The sequence below is a fragment of the Drosophila innubila genome, chromosome X (genome assembly GCF_004354385.1).
Source record: "Drosophila innubila isolate TH190305 chromosome X, UK_Dinn_1.0, whole genome shotgun sequence".
Lineage (NCBI taxonomy): Eukaryota > Metazoa > Arthropoda > Insecta > Diptera > Drosophilidae > Drosophila > Drosophila innubila.
The window spans coordinates 86,626-105,587 of NC_047626.1; positions in this window are offsets into that span (position 1 = coordinate 86,626).

Genomic DNA, 18,962 nt, shown 5'->3' on the forward strand with positions numbered 1-18,962 from the left:
CTTTGCAGTTTTGAAGCGTACTTGCATTTGGATTGTCGTAAAATATTATTAGTTTCTTTTCTATTTTGCTTATACTCGTAATCTTGTGATTGTGATGTTCATATACCCTGATCCGTGCCCAAGACGTCCTTTTTTGTACGGACTTATCATCTTAATTATCATTAAATTGAGCTGTGCTTCTACGGTAGTACGTATCGAAATATGGATAAAAATGTATGTATGGTACTTTTTAATTTAAACTATTAAAAGACCACTAATAGTCGCCTGGAGGACCCAATAAAGCTATCTGTATTATATTTTTGGTCTAATACAATTATATGTATAAAAAGAACTCTGTCCAAAATTTTTTTTTTTATAACTCACAGCAAGGGCAGAGAAATAAGAAATTTGTGAGTTGGACACGTAAAATACACCTAATAATTTATATTTGCATATACCATTTATTTCTCACTATGTAAATATACGAATTAAAGATGTGTTGTCTATACAAATCCTAATTTACTCCACAAATCCTATTTAAGTCCAATTCATTTGTGTGTATTTTGAGTGCTGTCTACAGCCCCGCCACTTATTTCCCATTTCCCACTCCCTATTTCCCTTAGGTAGTGTCAGGTAGTTACAGGTGATCCCGTACATCATCCCGGACAACTCCTGAAGGCTAAAGCACAAACGGATATGAATTGTGAACGCGGAAAATGAACAGAAATTAAGTGACTTCCGTTACAGTGTCTCGCCGTCTAGTCGAAAGTGTGATTTGCCGATGACATCCAAAAGGTAAGAGATTTTTGGAATTTTAGGGTCAATAGCAAATAAAATGTGCGAGGACTCGAGTTCGGTCGTAGTCAATGTTGTCAGTTTTGATTTGAATAAACTCTGATTGAAGTCAAGTAACATGTTGCATATTCTTTTCTTTAGTACTCGTATGTAGCTCAATTTGTTCTCATATGTACATTAAAAAATGCATAACTTCTACATTTTGAGATCTACAATTTCATGAATTCAATAAAAACAATTCATTTAAAAACCCAAAAACAAAACTTAATTAAGTTAAGAGTTGTTTTGCTATACAAACATACCGAAGGTGTGTACGTGCGTACGTAAATTGAATTTCGTGTCAGTTGTCCAAAAACTAACACTGAATGATTTATGTAGATTTTAGGATTTTTCTTATCTTTCAGTTTATCTTACACATTTGGTTTGTCTTGGACATTTGGACATTGAAAGCAGACACCTTGGCTGAATCCTTGTTCAGTTGCCAGTTGACAGTTGCCTTGTTGTGGTCAATGTGGCCGAGTGTGTGTGTGTGATAGACTTTTGAGTAGCTGTAGCCGTAACTGATAAATCTGTCACGATTATTAGCAAAGTCTGGCTGGTCAGTTTGGTCAGTCAGTCAGGACAAGCATTTTGATTCTCTTTGCTCACTTGTTTGTTTGTACCGGACATTTAGTCTTGTATATAAATAAACTAAATACATTTGAAGACATTTCGCTTTAGTTAAAATAAATATTTAGGAAAAATAGGGCATTAAAATAAATTTAAATTTGAAACTTGATTCGTTAAAATGCGCTACATTTTTTATCAGGTACAAATTCATTTTACACATTTTATCCAATTTCTACAAGTTGTGTATTTCTTGAAGACAAATGAAAAAAATTACAAATCCTTACAGCAGAACTGTCACAAGTCAAAAGTAAGTGTAGCCCTTAAATAAGCCCTAAAACAGCTTACAACGAGTGTCAAAGTGACAAAGTTTCTCAAAGTCAAAAGCAGCCCAATCTTTGACTTGTTTAAAGCACAAAATGCAAAGGGCTTTGTGGCAGATGTTGTCTGGTAGTTTCTCTTAAGTTAAGTATTACACTTAAGCTAAGAACATTTTCAATTTCAAATACCTTGTCAAGACTTGTAACGATTAAATATTCGTAGTATTATGTGACAAACAAACTAACACTAAACATATATGCATACACTGAAAAAGAAGACCAACTTCTATATTCATTCTACATTTTATGTTCTTAAAATACGACTATTTTAAGACCAAGTTACTAATACCAATTTTAATTAAAAAAATTGCAGTTCTTATAATATAAATAAAAATGTTTATTTGATTGAAAAATATGAAAATGTTTTATTTTTATGGGGAACCAATAGTGGCCAATAAAAAAACAACATATAAAAGATAGATTAAAAAAAACATACCAAGACAAAATAGAACGTATTTATATTAAAATAAAACGACAATTGGTTATTTCTGGTCTTTAAAAACATTTATTCTTATACCCATATTTGAGGTCTTGATTTCGAAACACGGATTTTTATCACTGTTTATAAGTAACATTATTACTTAGAGACTTTTAAATAAACGCTGATTTTTCAACTTTACAGTGTGGATAAAGTATGCCTAGGAGTATATAAAACAATTGGCAAGGTACATGACGAAATTGTTATTTGAGTAGTGTGATAAAATTTCCCTCAACTATTAATTCGTATTGCGAGTGCTGCGAAAAAGTAAGAACACAAGTGTCAGCTGCTTTGTTCTATAGTTGAACGCTTTTAAATAAAATCGACAGAGGGAGAGGGATGGACTGGGAATTGTCTTAAGTCTTTCCACCAAAATTTAAATTGCAATAAAGCAGGTAGTTGCTTGGCTGGCGTCAATGGGAACTACGGTGAAGATGATGATGACGATGAAGTAACTTTGTAGAGGTGTCGTTGTCATTGTCGTGTCTCAGTTTGCGTTCTAACACAATTTCTATGAAGTCCAAAAACCTCTGTTGACATTTCGTCATAGCATTAAAACTAATTAACATTTTCTATAGGGCTGGACTGACAGGGAAACTACTTAGGAGCTGACCCTTCCATCTTTTCAACTTTCAATTTAATGTTCTTGTCTTAATTAACTTAAATTTAATGCTAGAGGTTAAGAGTCATAGATTTTTGTTTTTGCTCATAGCGACCGTTTTAGTTATTTTGTCTTTCCTTCTTTACTTTTTATATTAAGACTAATGAAAATTTTACAATTACTGACGCGGTGTTGCTGGATAGATTGGACTGTTTTGCACTTAACCCATTTGATAATGCCAATTATATATCTATATTTAATTCTCTACAAGGATCTAGGAGGCTTGAGCACTGCGGTGAGCACGGACTTCTGCCGCCGAGCTCTTGCGCCTGAGTCTAAACACACATCCTCTCCTCTTATGGTGTGTCAAAATTTCAGACTTGTACGACTTATGGCGTACGCTGCACAATGATCAGTCAGTCAGGTCAAAAAGCTGTATATATACGTATATGGGTTTATCTGTATAGTATGTTTTGTTGTTATTAACAATTGTTGCGTTGTGTGTTATATTAATTTCTTGAAATCAGAATGCTATGAAAAATGTGATGTTATTCTTTGGGATAGGCAATTGTGTCTTATCCGAGGTTTCAAGTTATCTCCTAGAAGGAATGCTTGTCTGCTAGACATTCTCTGTGAGTGGGTTTTAAGCAAAAACTAATTAAAAGTTGTAAGACATTTTTCCTTCGTTTTGTTTTGTTTAGTTTCGTTTCGATAATGTAGTACCACCTGCTGTAAGATGCGTAGAAAAAAGCACAGAGCGAAGGAATAAATAAAAATAAAAATGGCAATGCACACCGAACACCATTGCGTATTGTTTATTATTTACCGTTTCAGTCTGACACCATCACAGTTGTAATATGAATGACGCCAACTCCATGGTCCTTAGTCCATGGTCCTTGTTGAAAAAGATTCTCTTCATTTTTATCAGCAGTCCTGACACTACCCGTTGGCTTAATCTACAAAAGTTGGTCGTTGTACTCGTTGTAGTAAAGTTACTTGGTTTGGGTTCGAGCCCACAGCTTTAAAGCTGCAACTAAACAACAATTTCTACCCACCTGATTATGATTCAAGCAAGGCTACACACTTTAAGTGAAAATTATACTATATCGGGATGTTTTTAAAAAAAAAAATAATATTTCCAAAAAAAGATTTTCGCTTTCATGCTTTACGAAGAAAATAAAGTGCCGGCCACGGTTAAAACAACGCCCATATATATAATCCTTCAAAAATTCTATCGATTTCACTGCGGACGGCAGTTCGCGCTAGTGACGAAAGAAGCACGAAGAGTGAGAAAGGCGACTAGCAATATATACAGCTAATTTGGAAATTAGGTATGACTGTCCGATCAAATCGAGTTGTATACCGATCGAAAGGATTAGTCCTAACTTACAAAATGACATACTAAAACTTTTTATTCAGGTTAATATAAAAATTTAAATAAAAATAAAAAGTAATAATAAAAAAAAAAACGAAAATTGTCATTCGGCACTGCGCAAAAGGTAATTTTTATGTACAAAAGAAGCTCACCCTTTTTGCGCACAGTGCATTTTAGATTTTTTCAATTGTTTTTGATAAAATCTACATAAATAGATAGTTTTATTAACAACATTAATATAGTCTATCCTAGGTTAATAGAAATGCATCAAAATCCTTATACTTGTTACTATCGAATGTTTAGGCAATGAGCTAGATACAAAGTAAAGCAAGTAAATATAAAACTAGTTGGACGGAGCTACAGTCGAGCATTCTCGACTATCGGAGACCCCGTACTTACTATGGAAAAGCTAAGACTGCTTAAAAATTTTTTTAAATATTCTGCTCACTTGACGCCTTTACATTTTTATTTTACATTTTGGCAGCTATATGATATACTCGTAGTAAACCGATTTGAACTGGTAGCATATTCTGTCAGTTTGCTTACGATATCTCATAAAACAAAACAGTTTTTCATACTAAGACTTGATTTTCGCCCGATCGGTCCTATGACAGCTATATGATATAGTGGTCCGATTTGAACTAACTTTAGACAGGATATATAAAACCAAGTTTTATGTATATTCTATCAGTTTGGTTGCAATATCTCAAAAAACAAAAAAGTTATTCATACTAAGACTTGATTTTCACCCGATCGGTCCTATGACAGCTATATGATATGGTCCGACTTGAACCAACTTTGGACAGGATATATAAAACCAAATCATATGCTTATTGTGTCAGTTTGGTTAGGATATCTCATAAAACAAAGTTTTTCATACTAAAACTTGTTCCTATGGGCGCTATATGATATAGTGGTCCGATTCAAAAAAGAAACAAACTTGACCTGCCTGCAAGATAGAGGAATCTACATACCAAATTTGGTGTCACTAGCTTTAAAATTGTTCTTATAACTTGGATATGAAATTTTTTTTCCGATTTGTGGGCGATAAAGGGGGCGTGGCCGAATTTTGAAACAAACTTGATCTGCTTGCAATATAGAGGAACCTACATCCCAAGTTTGGTGTCTCTATCTCTTATAGTCTCAGAGATCTAGGCGCTTATACAGACGGACAGACAGGCGGACAGACGGACATTGCTATATCGACTCGGCTATTGATGCTGATCAAGAATATATGTACTTTATAGGGTCTGCCACGCCTCCTTCTGCCTGTTACGCACATATTCTTTAAAACAAACCCAATAGACCCCTGTACTTTTTTTAAGTACGGGGTCTAAAAGGCAGCCATGTGCGTCCAATTCGTGTTTTACAACAGAGTGCTACGGTAAATGAATAAATCCATTTAAATTGCAACATTCATGACTTGCGGAGACATTCATCCTCTGTAATACTGAAGACGACGACGCCACTGACTTTGACTACGAAATGAACCAACGGAAAAGGAAAAGGCAATGAAAACGAATACATTTTCTTGTATTTTTTGCTATTTGTTACTCGTTCAATTTTTTTTCTAAGAGCGCAATGCCCTGGGATTCAGCGAAAAGGCTAACAAACGCTAAACTTAAAAGGACAATCAGAACAGTAGCTGGCAGGACAAGTAAGAGCGGTGCTGGACTCAGAATTATTAATTATGGGGTCTCCGACAGTCGAGTATACTCGACTGTAGCACCGGCCCACTAGCTTATATATACATTTTATTTGCTGGTTTGGTAACTTTATAAATATTCCTCTAATATGTTTTTCCTTATAAAGAGTGGGAATCGAACCCACGCTTGTTTTCAAGCTGAAGCGGCGACTCTAACCATAGTGCCACAAGACAATTATTGGTATAAAATTATCATGTTTTCCATGCAAGTTAAGATTTGTATTCCCTTAGATTAATATTCTCAGAATTATTAATTCGGTCTTAAAATGGTCTTGTTTTAAAAACAAAATATGTAAGATGAATGTTTTTGACTTTAGAAGTTTGTTTTTTTTTTCAGTGTAGATACCAAGCGTCGAACTCAGCTTGTATAATTGCATTGAACGCGACCGATGGATAGAGTAACGGAAAGAGGAACGTAAACAGGAAGAGGAACACCAGCAGGCCGCTCTGTATTGCTGTACTGCTGTTCGGCTGTACTTCTGTACGGCTGTATTGCTGGCAGCAGGAGGTCAGCTCTGCTCAGCGTCATATGGTGCGAATGATCGCTGCCATATTGTGTAAATGGCTGGTTGGCTGGTCAGCTAGCCAGGACGTCAGGACCTAGACCAGGACCATGACCAGGACCAGGACGGCCTTTGGCACTTACGAGTACCCGTACTCATACTCGTACTTATACTCATCCTCGTACTGGCCGCTCTCATTCTCTGCCGGACCCTTTGATACGGTCCGCTTTATGTAGCTACGTGCACAGATGTATGTACATACATATGCATGTATACATATGTACTTAATCGAGTATACGCACATATATGTATGTATGTATATTTTTGCTTTTATGTGTTCGTGTCGTGTTGCGTCGCGTCGCGTCGCGGCGTTAAAAGGAAATTGTGATTGCTGCATAAAATGCTTTTAGAATTGTTGCCAATCGATTTGGGCACGGATTGCTAATAGCCGTAGTCGTAGTCGGAGTGGCCCTGGAACGCTGTCTCTGTCTCCTGGGAACCATCTACTACTACACCCACATGCATACATGTACGTTAGGGTGCATCGAATTTTTTTTTACAAAACATGGTAGCCCAAATACTTAATATACGGCCAATTTTAACAAGTTTTCATTAAAAAAAAACCGTAGTCTTTAATTCGATTCCTAGTTCCCGCTTTTTAAGTTGAAAATTTTTGTGTTTTTGGTCCTTTCATAAACAAAAATTATATTTTAAGGACTGGTCCTATCAAGTGTTTTGATACTAGCCTATTCACGATCGGACTAAAAACACTTCAGATATGCTAATAAAAATTTAAAAAGAATATAAATTTTTCAGCTCAAAAAGCAAGAATCAGGATTGAATTTTAGAACTATGGTATCTTGGTAAATCTTGTGAACAAAATTGATGCACCCTACTTAACATATATCCCTACAACATGCGATTTAAAATTCATTGTGAAACATTTGTACGGAATTGTGTTTCGTATTTTAGATGCTCTCCGCTTTGTTCGACCTTAACAATGTTCAGTTGGTTCGGTTGCCGTTGCCAAGCAAAAACAGAGAAACGGACCAGAAACAGAGACAGAAAAAAAAATACACAGAGATGAAACCAAAATTGTGTGGCAACGCAAATCCAACAACATTTACATCAACAATGTCGAAAGGCAACAGCATGTTGTTTTTTTTTTTTATATTTTATTTATTTTTTGTTTTGTTGCTGGTGTCAATTGACTAAACAAATTTCAAATTTATCACGATAACAGAGATATTACAGAGTACGAGGACTTATAGTCGAGGTAGGTATAGCCAGTTGAAAAAGTAAAAATAATTATAATTATGAGCAGCGAAAGGCGACTAGCAATATATACAGCTAATATGAAAGATTTGCACGACAGTCCGATTAGATCGATTTATAATCCGATCGATAGGTTTAGCCCCAACTAACAAAATGGCATACTAAAACTTTTGCTAACTCACCTGGTTCTTGAGATAAGGGGGTGTAAGTAGGAGGGGCAAAATTAAAATGATTGCTGTGGGGCTGTTGGGGCCTTTTGGTAATTTTTTTATTTTTTAAAAAGTCTAATTAAAAATACGCGTCGATTGATACCTCGATCATCGAAAACCGATAACTGGTTCAAAAGATAATTAAATTTGATATTTTTAGTGGACTTTCCAAAATGAAATGAAAAGTCAGTTTGTTTGTTTGTATCAAAGCGCTAAAAGAGCTTAGATTTTATGATGAAGATTTATTCCTTTTCGAAAATCTAGAAAAGTTTGTTTTACGACTTTTTGAAAAAAGTTTAGCCGGAAAACGCTAAATACCTCTAAAATTTTACAGGTGAAAAAATGTTTTTTTGGCTCATATTTTGGCGATTTTAGAAAAATTGACATTTAAAATTTGTATCAACTTTCATATAATTTTTAGTTTTTTGACATATTACACTTGTCTTCGAAAATTCGCTCTCTCAAGATATTGACGAATAACTGTATATATACATATTAAGTAGAGTTGAAATATGACAGCAGCAATAACTTGACATAGCTGCAAACCTATGTAGCAGACAGCTTTTGCGCGGCAAAGATAATCAGGGCTGCCAGAAATTTTTTTGTATCATAGCTTTTGCGTTGCAGTTATAAGAATTAAATTGTTGGGGTCTTTCTACACTTGTTCTTTAATATTAGTGAAATAACAAGCAGAAACATTTGAAACAAAAAAAATTCTGATATCTACTATTTTTATTTTTAAATATGATTATTATATTTAAATAATTTTCATGCAGATTAACATGCATTTCATAATCAAATCTATGCAAATGCGCAGTCGATTTCAGAGAATATACATAACAGCTAGAAACTCTGAAATTCAAATTCATTGAATGATCCTGTGTTAAAAATGTGCAGGAGTCTATTAAGATCGTTAAAATAATGTGCGTAACAGGCAGAAAGAGGCGAGGCAGACCCAATAAAGCATATATATTCATAATGAGCGTCGAATGCCAAGTCGATTTAGATATGCCCGTCTGTCCGTCCCTCCGGATGTCCGTCCGTCTGTATGAACAGCTAGATCTCAGAGCCTATAAGAGCTAGAGATACCAAACTTGTACGCTCCTCTATATTGAAAGCAGAGTTGGTTTCAAGTTGGTTTCTATTTTTTGGATCGGACATTATATCATATAACAGCCATAGGAACGATCGGTCAAAAATCAAGTTTTAGTACGAAAAACTATTTTGTTTTCATGGATATCTTAACCAATCTGACAGATATGCATTTATGTTGGTCTTTTATATTCTGATCAAAACGGTTCAAATCTGCTTAATATATGGGGTGACCAACGAATAAGTTGCGTTTTAAAATGGCTATAAAATAAATCGGGTGGATATTTATCAAATATTTTTTTATTATTGAATAGCCCCAACATTTCGGTTTATTTGTGGAAGACCACTTCACTCATATGGCTGCCCCGGGAGGCCTTGCAGTAGGCCATCCGATAGACTCAACTTTTCAGCACATTTTTGATAGCATGGTCCTCAATAGCCTCAATGGCGACTGCAACCTCTTGCTTTAGATCGTCAATCGTCTCTGGATGTTGGCATAGCACTTATCCTTAACGGCATCCCACGACTGTAGCGTTGGCTGTGTGGCACGTAGCGCCGTCCTGTTGGAACCATATGTCGTGGATGTCTTCATCTTCCATTCGCGGGGAGAAAAAGTCTTCCAACATGCCGCGTTATTGAAACAGTTAGTAAAAAGTAAGTCATTGCTCTTGCCACAGTAAGTACGGGGTCTATGACAGTTGAGCTGGACTGTAACACCGCGAGCGAAGCGAGCAAGAGGCGGAGGCCTTTTGTTTATGTTTATATTATGCACTGTTAGATATTTCTGTTAGATACATTTATTTCTGTTGGATAAATTCTCACTTTATCTAACTTAAAAAGTCAACTTAAAGAGGAACACAATATGACAGTCTTGGTAAGATAGGAACAAAAATACGAATACCTACTGCTAACTAAATAAGATCTAAAACTTTTTTGGTTGGTTTTTTTTTTTTTTTTGAATTGTAATGAATCAAAACAGTTTTCATATTTTTCTTAATTAATCTTCTTTCTTTCTTGGCTGGCGGTTGTGAAAGCTTTTTGTGCAAACCTTGCGAAAAGAACTTGGACTAAAGTGCTAAGCTAAGTAAAATGTGCGTTAAATAAGGGTTGGGTAAGGACCTGTTGTGTTCGTAAATTACTTGAGTAAAAGTGATGAATGTTTGCTTAAAGTTGTGAATGACTTAAGTGTTTGGGATAAAAACCTACTGAAAGAAGTGAGAACGGCCCATTTGAGATGATTCCCTATACAAATCTCGAACAATATTACTCAGATTACGAAAATTTGGAAATTACAATTGGGAAAACAAAACTGGAAAGCATTTGACTTCGAAATAAAAATTGGGAAACTCTGTTATTTAGAAATAAAATTTAGGAAAAAAAATATTGGGAAGATCAAAAGTTTGAATATTGTTATTAAGGTAATAAATATTGGGAAAAAAAAATTAACAAAAGTCAAAATGAAAAGTATTTTATAAATTAAATATTATTGAGTTAGACTTTGGAATACTTTCCCACCAGCAAACAGACGTTAAATTTTGTCGTTCTATAATTAATGGGCGCTCCATTTAAATATTTTGGACACCCTTTTTAAGAATTCATTAAAATCTTTAATTTTGTATTCGTGTGATTTGTGTGATATGAGTAGTGTTATATGATCTAATATCATGATTCTTAATGTTGACTTTTCCTAAATTTGGTCTTCCCAATTAAGTATTCCTAATCACTTTATTTCTTGATTGCCAATCACTTCATTAGAAAGCTAATCAGTCAATTAGAAGGTACAAAGATAGTTAAATATGTATGTAGTATGGTAGATTGTTTGTATATTTACCTGTTGTTCCGGGAATACTATTGCACATAAATATCTGACTGTCTTATAGTACCAATATTAAAGCTCACTTCACATAAAAAAACACAACAAAATTAATAATAGCAACTTGGGCTTTTAAGTGCTTTGCACTTGGGGATTTATTAAAACAAATTTACTTATATTTATACATATATATGTACATATATATACTGTTATGAATGTGCGTACACATACGTGTATATGTACAGACTATATTTAGCTTATGATGTTAACTGCAACTTAGTTAGCGTTCTACTGCCTATTGTGTAAGGCCGTAAGGCTGTCTTTGTAGTGTAGTGTAGTTGAGTGTACTTCGTAACAAGCGCGCTAAACTGCCTTAGGACGTGGCAGTTAAACGACTGAACCTTGCATCTTGCAACTTTAGATACGCAGACTCATCGCCGTCTCGTGTCCTATGTTGAATTTAATATATATACATATATATATGTATGTGTCTATGTGTTAGTACTGGCATGTATACATATACATATATTAGCGGCCAAATCGGGCTGTACTAGGCACGGCGCAACAGGCAGACGCACTGGCGACAGAAAACCGTAGTCGGAGCCGTAATCGGATTCGGAGTCGGAGTTGGAGTCACAGCCGCTATTATAGTGGGACATATGTATGAGTCCGCATTGCATCGTACACATATATGTTATTGTGTGTGTGTGTGTGTGTGTGTGTGTGTGTGTGTGTGTGTGTGTGTGTGTGTGTGTGTGTGTGTGTGTGTGTGTGCGTATAAACCAGAAGAAAAGCAAGACCTTAAAAAAAATGAGAACAAATACGAAGGCGGTGAAAATAAGCACGAGCCGACACCAACCACTTGAATACTTACATAGATACTCGTAGGTATACATATATGCATAACTGTGCTTTGGCATTATTGAAAGACCCATTGAAATTCAGATATTGACGAGTGAATGTACAATAATATAGTTTGTATACTCCTCCACAAATGCATAAGACCTAAACGTTTTCGGGAACACAACATAGGAGCATAGCCTGTTGCGCCGTATTTTGTCTGTACCATCCATATTCAACACACAGACACACACACATATACATATACATTATTTTATACATAGCCTTGTGTGTAGACATGCAAATGTATATACACGACATACATAATATGTATGCGTTGACACATCCGGTTCCGCAATAATCGGGCTTCATTTTCTATGAGTGTGTACGAATGACGGGACTGCCGGTCCGGGTCCGAGTCCGGGTTCGTTCCCAGTCGGAAAATGAAGCGTGAATATCCTACAGAAATAATCCTCGATTTTTGCACATTTTGAACACAATCAGATTATTTGGTTCTCTTTCCTTAATGTTCATTACCTTACCTTACAAATATTCGTTACACTTTGACATGTCGCAACCGATAAAGCCACATTAAAAAAAGATTTTTTTTGTAGAATTTTATTATGTAAGTGTAAAGAAAATAAAATGTTTTCAGTTAGGTGTATATCCCGCTGAAGTCAGTAAAAAAATTACAACGTAAAACGCACATACAACCGTCTCTCAGTGTAGCGTTGCTATGCGACGCATTTTTTACCTGATTTCCAAAATCTTTTGAATTTATAATCCTTGAAGATTTCTCTATCGAATGCATTTATTACTTTTACAATCGATTTCATCGGAAAAATGATTTAAATACCGCCCCCACCCCCTTATGTCCCACTGTGCAACGCGTCCCTTTTGCTGTCGCTGTCGCTAACGACAATACGAAGCTGCCGTTTTCTCTACTCGTATCCTGAACTGTGCTGCAGGCTGTTGACGTTAAGTTCTTGTTTTTGATGCGCCTTCGGCTTTGGGTCTACATTAGGGGAAACTGCAATATTCCGAACGCCTTTACCGTGGTCTCCTTCCTATTTATAATCTGTGTTAAATCAAGATTTAAAATTTTGAAAAAAAAAATTTCCAAAATAAGTTACAGGCATGTTTTTGGAGATTAACAAAAAAAAAAAACAGTTTTTATATGCAGAATCAATTGAGAAACCAAATAATGATCAAAATCAGACTTCGCATAAAAATTCTATTAGTTTTAAGAAAGTTAGGCAAGTTTGAAGTCTGGTTAAACTTTGAACTTAATGCTTAACAAGTCAAATTTTTGTCGCCTTTTTTCTTACCAATAAGCTTGAATAAAAGTAAAAAATAATTGTTTTATAAAAAGTCAGGCATTGTTGTCGGAGACTATAAAGTATTTTACTAACTATTTTTATAGATGGGGTCAATTAAGACTTACACGATTTTGGTTTGAGTTGTAGACATATACATTGTGTAGCCGTATTGAAGTATCGTGTGTGCTTAGAACCACTATGCCACAAATTGTCGCATGTTAGGTGATGTGAACCTTGGGTTTAGGAGTATTGCCGGTGCAGCCTGTTGCTGCAGCTTCTTCATAACTACGAGTACAAGTACGAGTACGAGTTCGAAAAGTATCTGTATCTGTGTCTGCGCAACTCACCACCGTGGATACACATCGCTCAACTCTAAACTGTTGCTCACTCTTTAGCAACAGGTACTGCGACAAGTAGAATCCGAAGTATCTGTACGAATGCTGACACTGTAACAAATACCAAATACCAAATACCAAATCCCACGAATCTTCAATGGGAATGCTCTTGACAGTCATGCGCACTAGCATTCCCATTTGTAAACTGTAAAATGTAAATTGTAAAATGTGCAGTCTCAGTCACTACTGGGCTTTACTCGGCACTCACTCGTTACCCCTGTTCGGATGGGGAATTCCCCAGGCTTCACGATGGGATGCAATACAGCCGAGTGACCGAACTCCGAGTATGCTGCACCTATCAGGACACAGGAGAAACGCGAGCATTGACATGACAAAAGGGGGTATCCTGAAATATTCGAGAGCAATCCATCCGTACTACGCCACTGTCCTCAGCAACAGTTTTCGCTCACTTTACCCATGAAGGTGAATGTGATATTATTATCGCCGTGTCATTACGTGCGTCCGTGCGAAAAAATGCTATCCCGGCCTCTTTTCAAGTATATGTTAAATATTCTGAAGCCATTTTCTTATAGTCTTTTTCCGCGGTGCCTACTTTCTTTTTTGTCCATTTTTCACATTTCATTTTAACTGATTTGTGGTCTTTCAGGTAAAATATGACTTAAACAGTTAAGAATTGCTAAATATACAGGAATCACAAGTCGAATTTCTTTAGGTGATCAAAAATTTGGATCAAGAATATAAGAATGTTCTTTGTAGGCTCTGCCACGCCTCCTTCTGTCTCTTACGCACATTTTGTTTTTGATAATCCTTATGCACCCTTTGTACTTTAAGTTAAAGGGTATTCATTTATAAAAATACTCAAATATTTATGAATATACACAGGAACACAGCCAGGGAATCAAACCGAAACAAATATCGGATCATGTTTCGGTAAAGACCGAAACAATTTTTTCAGTACATAGTTAAATTTCGCGTTTGTCCTTTCGGACAAAATTCATAAATTTGAATGCAGAATGAATTTAGAGACCAAATGTGATTAAAGTGACATTCCGCTTAAGAATCGGTCCAGTTTTGCCAAAGTTAGGAAAGATTCAAGTTGGTCAAAAAGCTATTGGATTCGTGACAATTTAAGGACGCCAATTAAGAGATAGACCAATTAATTTTGGTGACTATACTCCTACAATGCTAACTTATAAAAAAAAAATAGAATACCAAGAGCAATTTTAAAGCTACAGCCTGGTTATATTTATAAAAATGGTTCGATATGGGTCAATCCCCTTTGAACCAGTTTCTTAAAGTTTAGAGCCAGCTTGCAGCCTTGATATTAACAAAAAATAAAAAAAGTGGTATTAAGTTGAATTTTCAAAAGATCTACATTAATGTTTTTAAATCTGCGTATTAAACAGTCAGTCAAAACTATGTACATAGCGCCTTTTTATCTGAACTTTTTTGATTTACTTATAGGTGTACCATGTACAGGTCTTTTTACCTTGAACGAATCTTTATTGAATTGCTGATGATAATTTTGTTCATTTTGCAGTTACTTTTGACGTCAGACTTCGACGGAAGTGCATCCGGTATGCACAGTACAGTAAAGTCACAGGGAAAGGGACAGGGACAACGACATGGAGAGGGAGAGGGAGAGGGACAGGAGACATGACACCTGCATCTACTACACACAATTTGATAAAACAATTGAAGGAGTGTACAACATATCGTACATAGCAGGCTCAGTCAATCAGTTTCAGTTCAGTTTCAGCTTTTAAAGGGTAGGTCGGTGTAGGGTTGGTGTAGGGCCACAGCCGTCCACCAACTGTCGACCGTCGACCACAATCGACCGACAAGTCAATTTGGAGCCACAGTGGCTACTGTGGCGCATAACGTACGAGTACACGAACAAACACGACGCGTTTGACAAAAGTTGCATAAATTAACGTTAAAAGCTATGGCCTTGGTTGCTGTTGTTATTGCTGTTATTGCTGTTGTTGTTGTTGTTGCTGTTGTTGCTGTTGTTACTTTGTTAGCGGAGCATCCCACCAGCAGTAACAACATGCAATAAAGTCATCAAATGATGCCTTTGCTTTCACCTTTATTGATGTACCGTCCAGTTCTTTTAGAAACAACCTCAAACAGCATCATTGACTTTGCCGCCAATATTTAACTAAGTAAATGAACACTTTGCAACTTTGTCGTCTGGGAACTTTAGTGCCATACACTTATTTTTCAAAATTAACCCAATTAGAACATGGAATTATTGAAACATAATAGAGCAAGTTAAATTTGTAACATTTTAAACATGATCACCATCCATAAACTTAAACTGAATCTTTTTGCAATTGTTTTTTAGTGACATACTCTTCTAAAAGGGTATCTCAAACGAATTCCAACGGAATTACATAAAAAACTAAAAAAAAGCCTTAAAATATTTAAAGAAGGAAGGAAAATAAAGAAATCATAAATAAGAAAATTCAACAAGAAAAAAACATTCAGAGTACAAAAATTAGGAAAAATTAAAATACATCGCTACTCAAATCACGCAAGCACATAGTTCAGGATTTTGTTAAATTTAATTAAAATGAGGTGGCTCGACATTTTTATTCTCCTTATTTTAATTTCCTAATTACATAATAGTCCCAATTTTGATCTTTTTTAATTTGTATATTTCCAATATATTATTTTTAAATTTTTATCTCTCATTCACAGAATTCAGAACAGAAGAATAGCCAACATAAGGTGGTTTCCTTCTTATTTTTATTTTCAAATTAAATGCTTCGCAGTCTTGTATTCATAATTTTTAATTCCAAATTTTCGTATTCTTAATAGAGGAAAATATATTTTCCATTGTACTCACGACGACCGTTCGTATGTGGACCGTTGAGTTGTACCTTAAAACATCCCTTAACTGAAAGATACAAATACAAATACAGATACAAAATAAAGATGCAGATGCAGATGCAAATAGAGATACGATTAGAACATTCTGACCCCAAATATTTACGTGTGTGGACGTCACCCGCTGTGGCTTTGTGGATAAGCACGGACAAAAACGTGTGCACAAATCTAAATATAGGAATTAATGAATTATGACTAAAGGGATTTGCTTCGCTCTCGTGCATTCAAGCGGCGATTTCAGGTTTTAGGAAGGTTTTGTGCTCACTTGAGTGTAAGGCCACATAACATACATAAATAGCAACACCTACAAATACAAATACACGTACTTTGTACCTTGTACATCGATGTGTTGTGCTCATTCTAAAACGCTTTGATCTCTATCTTTCCGTTAGGTAATTAATTAAGCGAAAACTGTTTTGGATTACCCCGGTCTTTCATGCATCTGGGTGCACCTAAGCACACTTTTAGTCCAAAAACTGAAGCAACCTCGCAATTAACTAGTTTGAGAAGAGGAAGAGCGCAGTGCGATTACATACGTTTTCGCTATGACATGCATCATGCCAGATTTTCAAATTTTATTATTATTTTTCTATAAATTGACTAGGATACGCAAAGTCTGTTGTCAATAAATCATGGGAATTGATTTAATTAACTCGATAGATCGTCAAATCGAATGATCGAGCTGTCGATATTTCGAGACATTTTAACATCACTAATTAACATCCGTTTGAGTAAGCTGTTTTCAGAATACGAGAAGAGTTTGTTGTCCTCGTAAACATAATTGCATCTGAGTGACAAGTATTTGACATAGAAACTCTGTAGGTATTTCAATGGGGAGAGTCTTCATCTGTTTTGTTTTGGCTCCATTAGAGTGATGTGGCGGCTTGGCACACTGGTCGTCAATGCCACCACAATGAAGAAACAATGAACGACACCTATGTTATCACGACATTGCATTGAGGGTGTTGTTTAATTAAATTTCTGAAATTAAAATGTTTTGTTTATATAAATTGAAAAATGTGCAGACCAACTACAACTCAGTGCGACAAAGGACAAATATAACACAACGTTGAATAAAAAGACACCAAAAACAACATCGAAGCATTAATACTCTTACATAAAACATACAAGCAAAAAAATTAGCTACACTGATAAAAAAAAATGTTCTAAGATCAAGATTTTGGTCTCAGAACTAAGATTTTTGGTCAAAAAAATGCGTCGAGAACATACAATTCTTAGATTAAGAGAACACATCTTGATTTTAAAAACATTTCAAATAAGACCAAGTTCTTATTTTAAGAATAAATGTTCTTTAAATTAAAATTAAAAATAAAATAAATAAAAATTTATTTTATATTTTTATAATTTGTTTTAATTTTAAATTTTGATTTATTTACATTTTATTTTGTATTAGTAATTTTTTAAAATGTTTTTTTTTAATTTGTTACGAGTGGGCTTCGAACTCTCTCCTCTCTAACCAGAGCGCCACGGTGCCACTTATTGTTTGATACAAAATAGTACCTGTTTATATTTCCTAACAATTAAAGATTTTTATTCTTATATTAAGATTTTAAGATTTTTTAGATTAATATTCTTAGTTTTAGTAATTTGGTCTTAAAATAATCTTATTTTAAGAACAAAATATTTGAGATGAATGTTCTTGATTTTAGAACTTAGTTTATCTAATTTATTATTTCATTAAACATTTATTTTAAGCACTTTAATGTAATTTAAAAACAATTAATTCAATATAATTACTATTTTATCAATTCTCTTAGCTTATATTTTATGACTAATAATATGAATTATTTGATTTTGTAAGTGTAATACTGTCTTAAATATATTTAGTAATAGCAATACTCGTAGTCGTCTTTCAGGGTGCATTCCTATACATGAAGTCATTATACCCTGCGGTATAGGTAGGCAGCAGTCTGTCTGCCAGTTAGCGCTATTGTTTGCAACTCAAATCGGTGCAGGTGCGAAATATACGAGTACAGCTCAAAGCTGAAAGCAGTTTTCTCCGTTTAACAGGCTGCAAGTCAGTAGTCATTCAATTATTGAGCTTCATCAATGTTTTCAGCCAGGTGCCAGGTGTACCCATACTCATACTCATACTCATATATGTGTATGTGAATGTACGAGTACAGTTATGTATGTGTTTGTAGTACAACTGTTGCTGGCTTTTCAATGTTGATGCCTTTCATTACAATTCCGTTGTCTTTGTAAGGGCCAACTGCGGCATTGCCTTACCAATTAATTGAAACCCCGATGCGCCAAAAAACTGTTTGAGAATTCATATCAACTTAAAGAATATATATTCCTGTGGGTAAAATGATATTAACAAATATTTTAAAGCGCCTTTTTTTATTCTTATAAATAATCCTCATTTATTTGTTATTTCTTGGGAAGAGTGGGATAAGAACCCGCGCTGTCAAACGGTTGACGGTCGTGTTTTTATTTGCTCCGGCTTTAATATTGCTTTTCTTACGAATATTAAACTGAAAATTCACATAAGTAGTTCGGCAATAAGCGGTCATATCCTAGTGTTGAATTTTAAAGTTAATCTTGGATGCTGTACATTTAAATAATTTAAAACACTTAAATTAACCCGGATTGCACTACATACATATAATTCAACAGCAAACATTTTCACTCAACCAAAGCAATAGAAAAGAAACGTCAAAAAATAATCACTCAATAACTCAAAAATTACTCAACCCGTCACACAAACGCACTCAAAGCAC